The sequence below is a fragment of the Papio anubis genome, chromosome 1 (assembly GCF_008728515.1).
Source record: "Papio anubis isolate 15944 chromosome 1, Panubis1.0, whole genome shotgun sequence".
NCBI lineage: Eukaryota > Metazoa > Chordata > Mammalia > Primates > Cercopithecidae > Papio > Papio anubis.
The window spans coordinates 174,914,798-174,930,256 of record NC_044976.1 but is presented as its reverse complement, the minus strand read 5'-3'; positions in this window follow the sequence as shown (position 1 = coordinate 174,930,256).

Below are 15,459 nucleotides of genomic sequence, written 5' to 3'. Positions count from 1 at the left end.
ATTGGGTGTCTGAAAAGTTTTAGTCTGATGAATACTCTTTAAATATGAAAAATAGACTGAGTTGAGAAATATATTTTTAATTATAAAAATGATTAATGTGTGTTAACCATAAGGGGACTCTCTGATTCAATAGTCTCCATTATTCAGCCATAACTCAAATAACTATTATCATTCCAGAGCTAGAAAAAAAAAACCCCTTAGATTAATAAATATAAATCTTTATGGTCATCAATTTCCCCTGATGCTTCTTTAACAAAGGCCAGAAAGATTAGATTTTTGAAGGGAGCATTGCTCATTTCTGTCAACATCTGATTATTTATCCTCCTTAGTTAAACAAAACCCCGGTTATGACAAAGGCTAAACTTTGAATAAATCTGCAAACTTAAATTATATAGCTGAGGGAGAAAAGAAAGCATAAATAATAGGGCCAACTTCTTTCACCTGAGCAGAATCTTGTTCTTCCTAATTAAAGGTGATGCTACTGAGCCAGTCACAGGAGGAAATATGCTTAATCTATTTCAAGGCAATGAGTTTCTGCTGTTGCATCTATCCTTTATTTCCTGGTCTCCCTTTTGACCTTTTCATCCACAGCACATGGGACAGGTACTAGGGTCCCATGAGAAAGACAAATGGCCAAAAACCACAGATCTTACATCCCCTTCTGTACCATTGCATTTTGTTTTTCATGTTGATAATATTGCCATGAGGACTAAACAAATATATATGTGTGTGTGTGTATGTGTTTATAGGAGTATACATATATGTATATATATTTGTGTATAAATTTGTGTGTGTGTGTGTGTGTGTATATATATATATATATACACATGTGCGAAGTATTTAGAAGGCAGGCATCCTTTAGCCAAACATTACATATATAATAATTACTGCTATTATTTCATGTTCCAAATTGTTTTGCAATTAACTCTGATATAGACTAACATACCACCAGTGTGTTCCCTTTTCTCAGCTTGGAGTACAGAACAAGACTATTTCCTTTATTGTTAAAATTATGGTAATTTTTTAACTCTAATGAATTAAAATAGTATTTAATAGTACAGGGCTTCCTACTGCAAATTGCCCGGATCCCACACAGTTTGCCTGCGCTGGTCCAAGAATCAGTGTTCCCGTGGCTTCCTCGTGGCAGGAGAACTCAGCTGTGCCAGCAAAACCATCGCCTGCAAACACTGACCCTGAGTAGCCCTGTGTGCTGGGCCTGGTTCCTCTGCACTAAGCCCAAGTCTGGTTTCACAGCCATAACCAGCTTATGGGGGCAGGTTAGTGCAAGTCTCCATCTGCCTCAGGAATCCTCTAAGGTAGCAGGGGCCACTATCAAGACAAAATTTTCCCTCCCCAAACCACCACAAAAGACAAAAGCTTAATTACAAAGAGCTACTCTAAACGTCCTTTCTATATCAAAGAGATTCTTCCCCTAAACTGAAACAAAAAATTCAATTCTAAAGGCCCAAAGCAGGGAGCAAATTGTAAATGATGGCACTGAGGTTTAACATAAATCAATCAATGGCACTGAGGTTTAACATAAATCAATCAATTGATGATTAGAAAAATAAATAAATGAAGTGAGGAATAAAGTAAAATCTGGGACCTAAATTTCCACCGGGTAACCTGATACACATGTATCTTGGTTGACAAGAAAAATATTAAACAATGCTCATTCTTTTGCATTGTTCTGTCTTATATGGCATAGATATGTCCGTCAGGTAAAAAATTTATGGATATTTGCGCCTTTTGGTGGAAAAAGGATTATTTCCAATTTGAATATTTCCTGCAAATGTCTGTATTAGAGTTCTTCAGAGGGACAGAACCGATAGGAGAGAGAAGGAGAGAGACATATAGGAGTTTATTAGGGAGAATTGGCTCACAGGTTTACAAGGTGAAGTCCTGTAAATGATAGGCCATCTGCAAGCTGGGGAAAAAGAGGAGCTGGTGATCGCTCATTGCAAGTCAGAATGCCTGAAAACCAGGGAAGCCCAGAGTGCAGCCTGCAGTCTGTGGCTGAAGGCCCAAAAGCCCCCGGGAAGCCAGTGTTGCAGGTCTCAGAGTCCAAGACTAAAGAACCTGGAGTCTGACGTCCAGGAGCAGGAGGAGCAGAAACAAACACCCAGCAAAGAAAGAAGTATCAGCAAGCACAGGTATCCTACCTTCTTCTGCCTGCTTTGGTCTAGCCGTGAGGCAGCTGATTGGATGGTGCCCACCCACTTTGAGGATGGGTCTTCCTCTCCCAGTTCACTGACTCAAATGTCAATCTCCTCTGGTAACGCCCTCACAGACACACCCAGAAACAATGCTTTAACAGGCACCTAGGCATTCTTTAATCCAATCAAGTTGATACCTACTATTAACCATTACAATGTCTTCCACAATGTTAGGTATGGTTCATTACTTCCTGTATCATTGCATTTTTAAACACACCCATTGCCCAAGCTGTATCCTCACCCTAACCTCACAGCAGTGTTGTGAAATTATTCGATTTACCTGTTTTGAAATATCTTGCTCATTTCCTCAATAATTTTAATATTCTGAAGGACAGATCTCTATTTCCATTTCTTTGCATCCTTCTCACTTTTTGAAGTGTTCACCATGAAACTAATTTGTCTAATTTCTGATTTCAGTGTGTGTCCCAAAGTCACAGTTTTGTGCCTAAAAACACAACAGCTATTTTCTTCGATAAAAGCATGTCAAAACTACTTCCAAGTTTACAAGCACAACTAGAAAACTGCAGCAAGTTCATTCAGTGTAAGCATCTTGGTGTTCCTGAAGTTCAGCTTTGCTAATTTGATCTGCTGGTATTGCATTTATTTCAAACCAATGCCTGAACAAGTATCACACAAGTTGAACTCAATTATCAGTGGGAGAGATGCTCTCCTCCCTCATCTCCTCTCAGTAATCTAGTCATATGCTCAACTCAGTACTCTCCTTATCAATGTAGGATCAGTTTCTGAGGTCTAGATATAGGGAAGCAACTGGCCAGAATTTTGCCCTTTGCCTGTTCACACTTCTGAGTCCTCTCCTGCCTGATGTTAAAGATGAGAGTACTTCCCAATCCATTAGTCCTCCAGGCTTGCCTTAGCACGAAGCTCTAGGGACAGAGGATATGTTATGGTAACAGCAAGAATAATGGAAATGAGACTTGAAGACAGGTATAAAACTTTCTAAATGCTAATTCTTTTAAACCAATTCTTTCTTCTTCAATGGCTCAGCTATGTCATTGAACAAAAAGACTGGGATGGTTACAGTCTCCCCATCCCCCTCTTAAAGGTGACAATGAAGACTATCTTTTTGTGCTTGCCTGTGAAGATTTCAGCTACCTAATGAATTCCTTTGAAGTGAAAGCTTGTCTTTCTTCACTTTGTTATCTGTTCTCTTGATGAAGGTAATCCTTGGCTAATAATTTCAGTAAGTCTTGAATAGTAGTGATTTTTAAAGGCTTTTGCTGAATATTTGTGTAGCTAAAATAGTTGCTATTAAAAATTCAGCCAAGGGTCATGGAAATTTGGCCTTGGCAAGTTCCTCTTTGCCTTTATTCAAGGATGGTGGAAAATAACAACAATAAAACAGATCCAGAGTGTTCATATGGCTGCACATAACCAGTGAGAGAAAAATAATACAGGACATAGTAGACATGACTAGGGTGCAGACACTTACTAGATATTCACTATGTCGGTATGGTATCTTCTCAAATGCACCCTTTCTGTTAAAGTACAGGAGAACGTGGGTTATATTTGAGACTGGGAGATTTGGTCATTGCATTTGCTTTGGGCATCAAGTGAAGACAATTTGCATTCTTGGGAGGAGGGTGTCCACACATCAGACTCTAGCACTAGGATGTAACTTCCAAGAAACTCTGAGTGGGGAGAGATTTTTGATAACTGTTTTGCCCTGCCACAGGCTGGGATGGGGATTTGCTCGTTTCTGTGTCAGATCCAACAATAGATTTGATATCCTCTAGGCCTCAAGAAATAATAAACACAAAGATAACTAAAGTAACTCTCACATAGCTTTTTGAAAACCCAAAACAATATAACTATTAAAACTTTCAAGAAATCCAGGATCCTCTGCACTGAATAGTTAACAAGTACTTATGTCACATAGATGTCTAAACTAAATTAGCATTTTTATAAATATAGAGAGTTTTGGTTTCTTTTTAGTTGAGGTCATACTCTTGCTATTATTCGAGGGACACACTTCTGGATATCAGGATGGATGGGCATAACGTATAAAGCATATGAAAATGGTTTTTCAAAACTTTACTATTATTCAACCCAAGAGATGATGTAACATCTTGTCATTTTTCTCAGTAGATTAAAAAGAAAAATGACCAGTGTTTTCTCTAGTAAATTATTTCAAAAGGATTTAATCAGTTTCTCTGAAGTGTTAAGATGTATTATGTCATACCTGGCAGAGAGATCCCTGAGACCCTTTTAAACCACCCTTAGTGCATTTTGTGACTTTTGTTACAATAGCTTGAGTATTGTTATTGACTTGCTTTTTTTGAGGTAACTCACTGCTGAAACATTCCACAGGCCAGATGTATTCATTTGGTTTATTTCCAGATAGAGGCAGTGAACAGGTGCCTTATATCAAAATGACAATGTATCTCTCATGGGCTATACTTGCTGGTGTAGGTATTTTTTGTTTTAAAAGCTAATAAAAACTCTTCTCTGAAATGCAAGACCCGTATATAAATTCAGCACAGCTATAGGGAGAATGTCTTTGAATTATCAGTGAAAGGATATTTTAATATAAATTTAAAACATTTTAGTTTGCCAAAAAATGTCCTGAGTTGCATCAAAAATTAATTAATCAGAAAAACAAGTAATAACAACAAGTCAAATTAAAAGATGGCAAGAAGATTTTATAACACACAATTTAAAAATAAAGCACAGAAGAGGAATGACAAATTTCTGTTAAAATATTATTTGTACTTAAATGAGTTGACAGTCACTGGAAAAAAAAAAGAACCAACTTCTCAAATGAGGATTGTCACCTCGAGCTAAAAATCTATTCCTTATAACTAGTTTACCTCTCTCGATAAAAAATCAGACCTCCTATATATGAACATATTACTGTTTTCTATATTTGGTTATATCTGTAACAAGACACTCTAAAGGTATGTCTTTTGGGAGGAAAGTAAGCCTATGTCAAACTAGAAATATTTTGTGCAGCAAAGGAAACAACTAACAGAGTGAAAAGGCAACCTACAGAATGGGAGAAAGTATTTGCAAATCATATAACGGAGAAGGGGTTAATTCCCAAAATATGTAAGAAAACTCTTACAACTCAACAGCAAAATTACAAAACAAAGCAAAAAACCACCTAATAACTAGATTTAAATAATATACTAAAGGTTTAAATAGACATTTCTCCAAAGAGGACATACGGGTAGCAAACAGGTATATGAAAGGATGTTCAACAGCACTAATAAGATGAGGAAATTCAAATCAAAGCCACAAAGAGATATCATCTCACATCTGTTAGGATACCAATTATAAACATAAAAAAGACAACAAGTGAGGATGTGGAGAATTTGGAAACCTTGTATGCTATAGGTGGGAATGCAAGATGGTGCAGCTGCTGTGAAAAACAGGATGGAGGTTCCTCAAAAAATTCAAAATATGATCCGGTAATCTCAATTTGGGGTATTTATTTACAAGAATGGAAATCCGGGTCTTGCAGTGATATTAGCACTTCCATGTTCATTGCAGCACTATTCGCAATAGTCAATAAGTAGAAACAGCCTACATGTCTATGGAAAGTTAAGTGGATAAAGAAAATGTGGTATATAAATACAAAGGCATATTATTCAGTCTTTAACAAAGAAGAAAATTTTGTAATGAGAAAATATGGATGACCCTTAAGAACACTATGCTATATGAAGTAAGCCACCCAGAATAACAGATGCTGCATGATTCAACTTACATGAGATGTCTAAAATTGTCAAAATCATGGCATCAAAAAGTGGATTAGTCATTGCCAGAGGCTGGGCAGATAAATCAAGTGCTATTTAACGAGTATAAACTTTCAGTTAAACAAGATAGGTAAGTTGTAGAGATCTGCTGTTCAGCACCGTGCCTATGGCCAACAATATTTTGTTGCACACTTAACAAGTTATTAAAAGGGTAGATTTCCTATTAAGTGTTCTTAGCACAATAAAATTTTAAAAAATTTAAAAACATATATATTGTCACTCTGACATACATTTAAGGGTACAGTTTTTGGTTCAAGTCTTAGAAATTTATATATCAGTTTTGCATTGTATACTTTCTTTAATGATAAATGACACTTAAAGACAGTTTCTGAAAACAATGTTGCTGATGAATTTGACAAGCCATGGCTATGAAGAGCAAAATTAGTATGGATTTGACTGTTCTGCCCTGGATTCACTCATCTCGACATAAAAACACATTTCCCCTGTTATTCTCCTTCCTCACCAGTGTAGCAGGTATGCACCTAATCATACAAACTGAAAGGTACAAAAACGTAATTTTTGCATAAGTCTTTTTACTCAGTGCTTCCATTCCACCAGGTGTAACTGAATTTTATTATCAGTTCATCTCCTTCCCCTAACATATATATGTACTTTAATATACTTTATCTTGAGTGGTGTCTAATCTTTGGGGATTTATGCATTAGCAATCTCCAGAGAAGCAGAACCAATAGAAGGTTTTAAAATATTATGTTATATATAATATATACATATTTATATATGTGTTGTATATGTTTGCATATTATATATTGGTTCCAAGGCCTCCTGGGAATATCAAAATCTATGGATGATCATGTCCCTGATACAAAATGCCAGAGTAACTGCATGTAACCTATGCATATGCTCTGGTGTACTTTAAATCATCTCTAGTTTTCTTATAATACTTAAAACAATGTAAATACTATATAAATAATTGTTACACCATATTGTTTAGGGAATAGTGACAAGAAAAAGTGCATATGCGTTAAGTAGAGAAGCAACATTCTTTTCAAATATTTTCAATTTGAGAGTGGTTGATTCCACAGATGTGGAACCTACCGATGTGAAATGTTGGCTGTATGTGTGTATGTGTTTGTGAGTGTGTGTGTGCGTGTGTGTGTTGTCCCTTCTCTGCATGTATGTTTCAATCATAGTAAAAGTAAAGAAAAAGTAGAACATATAATTTTCATTTATTCCATAGAGTAAACATACCATCTTTGAAAATAGTGAGCTAAGAAGGAAATAGCTTCAAATATATAACAAAATTACTTAGGTGGCTTCTAGCCATTTGGAAGCTCTCCTGATCATTCCTGAAGCTTGTTTGGTGGCTTGTTTCTGTTTTCCTGATTTCCCATACCATGGTAGGAAACAAGTCTCTCTAAAGTTTAACCTGTGCTCCCTGTGGGATGCTTCTTGAAGGCTCCTGTGGTCCTGAACTTTTGATGACTCTATAAGCAAATGCAGAGATTTTTTTTTAGGTGTCCACTAGATGTCACTGTTCACCAGAAAAACGTGACTAACGCAGCACTGAAACAAACAGGTGTTAATAATGATTTGATTCTTAAAATAGAAAAGGAAAAAATGAAAAAAAACAAAACAACAACAACAACAAAAAACCAGTAGATTTACACTACAACCCGATCTTAGGCAGGAAATAAAAACTCTCTTTACTTTAGGCTAGAAAATGGTCATCCTTTAGGCGCTTTTAATTTCACTAACATTTTACCCCATTAGGAGTCAGGGCAGGTGCTTCTAGTCACAACTATTTAGTGAACAGACCACTGAAAGCTGGAACCGGGGTTCTACCCTAGGCCTTGCAATCAGAACATCAATATTACTGGTCAAGTTCCTTAATTCATCTTCATTTCTTTTCCTATAAAACAGGAAGTCAGATATTCCCACCCATCAAAAAATACTATAATCTTGGTTCAAAAATTTTAGATAAATGCCTTCTCAAGGTTACCATCTCTTAACTTGAGTCTGCACTAGAGCCCAAGTCCTTTTTCACTCCTTAACGCAAGCCAGAGTGCACTAGCACATGAAGCATTCCCTGAGCTGCTTCATTCATGAAGCATGCATGAATGTATGTATGAACATGAAAAGAATCCCAGTGACCATATTACCTTTTGCAGCCATTTTTCTTTCTATTGTTCAACAATATGTTTACAGTTTAAATGTTTACAATTTAAAAATAGAACTATGTTGGATTTATTAAAATATGTTTTTGCTCCGATATTTATTTATGTTTGGGAAAACTGACTTGGCTTACTTTTAAATACATTTCTTATTAAAACAAAATATAATAGGTATATGCATATACATATATGAATAATAAAATGAATGTATATACATACCATTCAGCTTTACAAAGTAGAACACTTTTCGTACCTCTTTACACAAAGAGATTCAGTCCTTTATTTCATCAAGATCATTTAAGAACTAAATTTGCTGCATCAAAGTAAAGATTTTTCTCCTAACAAAAGGTTATTTCTTTCTGAATTTTAGCTTTTAGTAGCTTCATACTCTTAGTTCACCCACAAGTCTCAGAAGACAAGCAGAGGCAGTAATGTGTCCCTGTAGGCTCCCATCCCATTCTTATTCTCCTCTTAGAGAGAAAAATCAAGTTAATACTGAAACTGCATCTTTTTCTACTGCCTGTAATCTTTTATTTATTCAAAATTATAATAGATTGTAATCCTCATCAATGTTAAAATACAAATTAGTTCATTTTTCAGGGAACCTTGAGGCAGAGAGTAGAACAATAAGAAAAGAGGAAGCTTTCATGGCTCACGCCTGTAATCCCAGCACTTTGGGAGGCCGAGGTGGGTGGATCATGAAGTCAGGAGATCGAGACCATCCTGGCTAACACGGTGAAACCCCGTCTCTCCTAAAAATACAAAAAAATTAGCTGGGTATGGTGGCAGGCACCTGTAGTCCCAGCTACTTGGGAGGCTAAGGCAAGAGAATCACTTGAACCTGGGAGGTAGAGGTTGCTTGAACCAAGATCGTGCCATTGCACTCCAGCCTGGGCGACAGGGCAAGATTCTGTCTCAAAACAAGAAAAAAATGGAAGAGGAAGGTTTCATAGTAGCCCAGAGAGGAGAAAGCGCTAATGGGAATTTTCTAAGCAGGTAGATATTTTCAGGAAAATTTCTGAACCTAGAATGTCTAAATGTAACATTTGAATTTATTGTTATGAGCTCTCAGTTGGGGCTCATACTGTGTGAAGGTGGCATTCCCGGGTGAGAAGAGCATAGGGCAGCAATGGAGTCAGACAAAAAACAGAGCGATAATTCAGATGAAGAAGGGATCTGAGTAAGAAATGATGGGCAACAATGTAAGCTTCCTATTTCTCAGTCTATTTAAGGTAATTTTATGAGTCATTTAAATTTAAACATTATTAAAAGCTTATCCCCAGTGTAAGAGTTGAAGAAAGAAGAATGAAACATGAAAAATAGCTCAACAGTCAAAGACAGGTTTATTTTGGAGAATAAACATGAGAGGGGCTTCTGGCCAAGTTAGGTCAGGAGCCTTCTCTCTTAAAGACTAAGGGTATTTAAGGGTTTAGGGGCTCATGAGGAGGGGATGCCTTATCCTCCTAGGGCCCAACAGTTCAGTTAGGACCAGGTGTGCTGTCTGTATATAGCAGAGTTTTTATGAGCTCTCACCCCATTCCCAGAACACATCAGCCAACTTTTAGTCTGTGTCTCTTTGTCTTGCTTATCTGGGAGGGAGAGGTTTTGTGTCTGTTCCCATACATCTTCCTGCAGCTGCGGGCATACCCGCAGTCCCCTCCCCACCTGCCCAAGTCTGCTTTTAGCTTACCTATCTTAGTGCACCTAAAGGGAAAGGATTGTGCTTATTAGGGCCCACTATTTTACTGGGCCCATTATATGAGTTTGAAGTTTGGTGATTACCCAAGAGACTTTCCCCACTCTTTCTGTGCCCAAGCTGTCTTTTCTGTATTTTACTGTCTGCTTTTTCTGGCTTCTTGTTGTTAGAAGATAAGTGATCTCCTTGAAATACATGAAGTTAGAAAGGGAGTTGGTACTTAAATTGGTGGTGTTTGTCCAAGATGACGGTGCTCCTGCTCTATCACCCAGCACACTAGAAGATTTAAGATACCCAGAAAGCTGATATCCAAGCTACAGATATGCATAAATAGAACATGCATTTATTGTAAATACCAGTGTGTTTTTTCAAGTGCACACACATGAATGATAAGGTTCACTAATAAAAGCTTTTAGATTATCTGGGAAACTCATTCTTTGAGCTTCTTTGTGATTTGGTTTCATTCCTTCTGTAGAACTTCTTGGCAAACCTGGAAGGTCAGGAACATTTCGCTGATTATTTTAAGCCCAAAAAGAAGTTAAACAGTGCACGTCTCAGTTGCTGGCCACTTTGGCAGCCTCCAAACCAATCATCTCTGCCAGTCTTCCAAAGGGTTAAGAACAAGACCATGCTGCAAACTGAGCAGCAATTACATACTGACTGGGAAAATCACCAGTCATTCCTGGTCTCTGACCCTCTCTACATGGTGTCCAGCTACTCTGCCTTTGAAATTTATACCTTAATCATCCTTCACATTTGACAGTGTTTTGCATTTTTTAAAGCACATTTAAATGCATTCTTTCTCTTGGATATTATCCCCACTGCAGACCTAGATTGCTACCGCAGATAAAATCAACTGTGTTTTGCACATGGGAATCTAGGATAAAGAAAGATAAAACTCCTTGCTTGAGGTCATACAAAACTCAGAGAAAATCTGTATTTCCTGTCTCCAACACAGGTGAGTGTTTAGAGGCAGGAAGCTACTTTCCGTCTCTTCACTTCATTGTTGAGATTATAACTCACCAAAGCCCAAATACCTCTAAGTCCCAAATCAGAGCTATCACTGTTTCCCCTTTGTATCTACTCTTGCTGTGTCTTTTTTGTGTGTGTATGTTTATGCCCGGGAAAATAAACTCCAGGACAGTTAGAAGAAAATGATGAATTAGTTATTTCTGCAACATAAATAGTGAAATTTGTGATGGGACTTAGAATTCGACTTCCAAGTTTCCTCTTTAAGTAGAAACTTCAGGAATATTATTCACAGAGTTACATGAAATATCACAAATCCAGGTGTATGTGAAATGCTAACTTAGCATTTTCCCAAGTGTGATATTAATGAGTATGTTATATTACAAAAAAAATGATTCCATGTTCAAATTAGTCAAAGTCCTTTGTCAAAGGACCTGCCCCAGTATCTCATATGTGTATATTCCTCACTGATAAGCAGGATGATTAAACCATATATTTCCCCAACTTGCTTTACCACTGAAATATTTTTTTAGATAATGTTTTCAGTCCAGATTATTCTGTATGGGAAGCTAGATTAGAGAAAAGAATGTTGCAATGTCTCCGGTACTTCTTTGTATCATTCTTTCTAAGGAGTTACTGCAGTTTTACATATTTCATAATGAAATCAAATGAGAGTTGTATAAAATCTTCAGATAAATTTTGATTAATTGTTTTAATATTTAAAATAGACAAAAATTTACTTTTTCTTGATTTGTAAAAGAAAATAGAGTGAAGAAATTTAATTTGTAGTATGTGTTTGTGCAAGTCACAAATCTCCCGAACTGTAAAAGTTGAACCTGACAGAGTTCTAGTACTCACTGAGGATAAGAAAAAGGATAAAAATGGAAAGGGGAAGTTCACAGAAAACATGTAATTTTCTCAAGTATTCTCAGTGGAAAGGCTGCATCCTAAACGATCAGAAATCCTGATGGGCCTGTTTGCTCCTCCAGCTTCTCTCTGGTCAAGATTGAATTTCCCAATAGTTCAAGACACCAACTGGGAGCTTATGTTTCTCTCTGCAGCTTGCCTTGCTTCTGGAAGCAAATTGAAGATGTCCATTCCCAGATAGAACATGTCAGGTTGGATTGCAAGCTCAGTGTATCTTTGAAAGGCAATGGTTTAACTCCTACTTCTCCAGGACTCTTACAACTGGTGCAGTTATGAAAAGAAACAAAATCACAATCATTTTACTGACATCACATGTGGTGGCAATTAGTCTTAATTCCATACATTTTTCTAGGACTTTGAAATTTTCAAAGCACTTTCACTTACTCTGAACTCTCATTTCCAATTCATAAGAAGTGATGCACAAGGCAGAAGCAATGATATTTTTTTTGCAAGAGATCCAATGACTTGTGCAAAAGGATGTATATGCAACAGGGGCCAGATCCATGATCTCTGTCTCTCTGGTCAGTGTTTTTTTTTTCCCATTACATATACCAACCTACTTCTTGGAATGAGGCACCATTTCTAAGGTAATATCATAATAAAATATTTTGGTTACTAGTTTTGGCAGTTACTATGCTAAGCTCTGACTTAAAGACACAATAAACTATGTTTACATGTCTCTAGAACTGTGTTAAGAACTTTATATCAACTTTATATAATGATCTTTGAAATTTGTGCCATTTTCTTTATGTATATATTAAACATACATTATTTTTTACATGCAGGCATTATTACACAAAATAATTTTTTTTTTTTTTGAGACAGGATCTTGCTCTGTTGTCGAGGTTGGAGTGCAGTGACACAGTCTTGGCTCACTGCAGCCTCAACCTCCTGAGCTCAAGCAATCCTCCTGTCTCAACCTCCCTTGTAGTTGGGACCACAGGTGTATGCCACCATATCTGACTAGTTTTTTAAATTTTGTAGATGGGGTCTCACATTGTTGCCTAGGGTGGTCTCAAACTCCTAGGCTTCCTCCCAAAGTGTTGGCTATCACACCTGGCCACAAAAGAATCTTAAATATTTGGTTTGGAATGCCTTGGCGATTGCATATATCCATGTAACCATCACCCAAAACAAGATATTGAATATGTCCATCCTCCCACAATGCTGCCCTGGACCCCTTTGTGGTCAATTTTCACTCCTCACAACTCTAGACAAACCATTTTTAATTTCTATTACCTTAGATGTTCTTGGGCATCACTTTATTATAACCATGGATTGTATGCTCTTTGGTCAGCTTTCTGTCATTCAATATTTTTTGACATTTTTTCATGTGGTGATGTGTATCATGGTTTGTTCCATTTAATTAATGAATAGCATTTCATTGTATTAATAGATCATAAGTTATTTATCCAGTATCCTATTAGTAAACATTTTGATTGTTTCTGCTTTTGACTATTATGAATAAGGCAACTTTGAACATTCTTGTACAAACATTTTTGTGGATATATATTTTCACTTTTTTTCAATAAACACCAGCATTAGAATTTCTATGTCATAGGTAGGTATATGTTTAATCTTATAAGAACATGATATTTTTCCATTCCACATTTCTTCCAGAAGCAATGGGTGAAAATTCTGATTGCCCAAAATCTGCACCCAATTTGATGTTGTCGGTTTATTTAATTTGAATGATTCTGCAAGGTACAGAATGGCATCTTCTTGAAGTTTTACTTTTAGTTTTCCTGGTGATTAATACTGTTGAGCAACTTTACAGGGTCTAGTAGTTATCTGTTTATCTTCTTTTGTAAAATTAGTGTTTAAGATTTTAGCTTAGTTTTTTTTTCCATTTTTAAATTTATTGCTGATTTTGAAGAGATTTTTGTGTACTTTATATATGAATCATTTGTCAGATAAGTGTTGCAAAATTTTTTTCCTCGTGTGTGGTTTGTCTGCTGTAATTATCTTAATGGTGTATTTTAATGTACAACAATTTTTAATTTAATGAAATCCAATTTATCATTTACTTTTTTATAGTTTGTGCTTCTGTAGCTCTGTTTAAAAATTCTTTGTCAACTCTGAGATTTTGAAGATACTTACCTAAGTAACTTTTTAGAAGCTTTATAGTTCTGCTATTTAGGTTCATGGTGTATGTTAAGTTGTTTTTTTGTGTATGAAATCATGTAGGGTCAAGTCTTATTTTTTTTTCACATTAGGATATTTATTCCAGCACTATTTGTTAAAACATTACATTCCCTATTGAATTGTTTTGCTGCCTTTCGCTAATTACAACTGACTTTATATGTGTGCATCTCTTTATGAACTTTCTATTTCATTGTATTGATTTTTATTTGTCCATCCTTTTCATAATACCACGCTATCTTGATTACTGTATTATTATAGTAACTCTTAACATCAGGCAGCAATGTAAGTTTTCCAATCTGGTTTTTATTTTGCAAAATCGTTTCTATGATTCTAGATCCTTTGAATTTCCATATACGTTTTAGAATTGGTTTGTCTCTTTCCACACAAAAACATCGTGCTGATATTTGTTTGGGGTTGTGATAAGTGTATTGATAATTTTGGAAAAGAGTAGATATCTTAACAGTATGGTGTCCTCTAGTACATGAGCACTGGATAGCTATCGATTTATGTTTTATTCATTTTTTTCTCAGCATTGTTTTCTACTTTTCAGAGCATACATTTTTAAAATGTTATTATAAATGATATATATTATTAGATTTTATTTTCCAAGTATTTGTTGCTAGTGTATGGAAATACAATTATTTTTACATGTTGACCTTGTATCTTGTGAGCTCACTAAATTTACTTATTAGTTCTTAGGGATTTTTTAAATAAATTCTAATTCTGTAGTTTCCTATGCACACAACCATGTCATTGCTGAATAGAGTTTACTTATTTTCCAATCTGATTGTCTTATATTTAGTTTTCTATTTTCTTATTGCACTGCTAAGAACTTTTGTGTAATCTGAAATAGACACAGCAAACATCCTTGTGGTGTTCTTGGTTTTAGGAAAAATGAATTCTAATATTTTGCTACTAATTATAATGTTACCTATAGGTTTTTCATAGATGCACTTTAACAGACTGAAGGAATTCTCTTCTATTTTTTCTGAGATTTTTAAATATCTTGAATGTATGCTATTATTAATTTTTAATGCATACTTTGAGATATTTATTCTGTTAATATCTTTATTATTTGTTAATATCTTTATTTTGTTAATTCTGTTTATTCTGTTAATATATGACCTACAATTGACTATTTTCACATGTTAAAGCAACATTTGCATTACAGACTTCGATTCCAAATGGAGTTTATCTTTATATGTATTACTGGATCTAATACACTACTTTTCTTAAAGGTTTTATTTCTATGTTTATATGGGCTATTAAGCCATTATTTTATTTCTTTGTAATATCATTGTCAGATTTTGCTAGTAGAGTTATGCTGTACGCCCAAAGAAGTGCAGAGGAGGGAATATCTTTCAGCTCTCATGCTCTCCTTTCAGCCTTTGGCACACTCTCTCCTTACACGTGGTGAAGGCCTGCAGGAAAGGTTTGGCAAACAGACTTGCTCTGTGCCTGGGGATCCTTAGCATTGTTTAATGGTAGCCTATATGAAGCCATTAAAAATTGTTAGGAGTTTGACTGTCTATGGTGGTTTTCTTTTACCACTCTGCCTGGGATGAAAGCACCTCTGGTCTCCTCTCTCCTAGGAAAGGCTC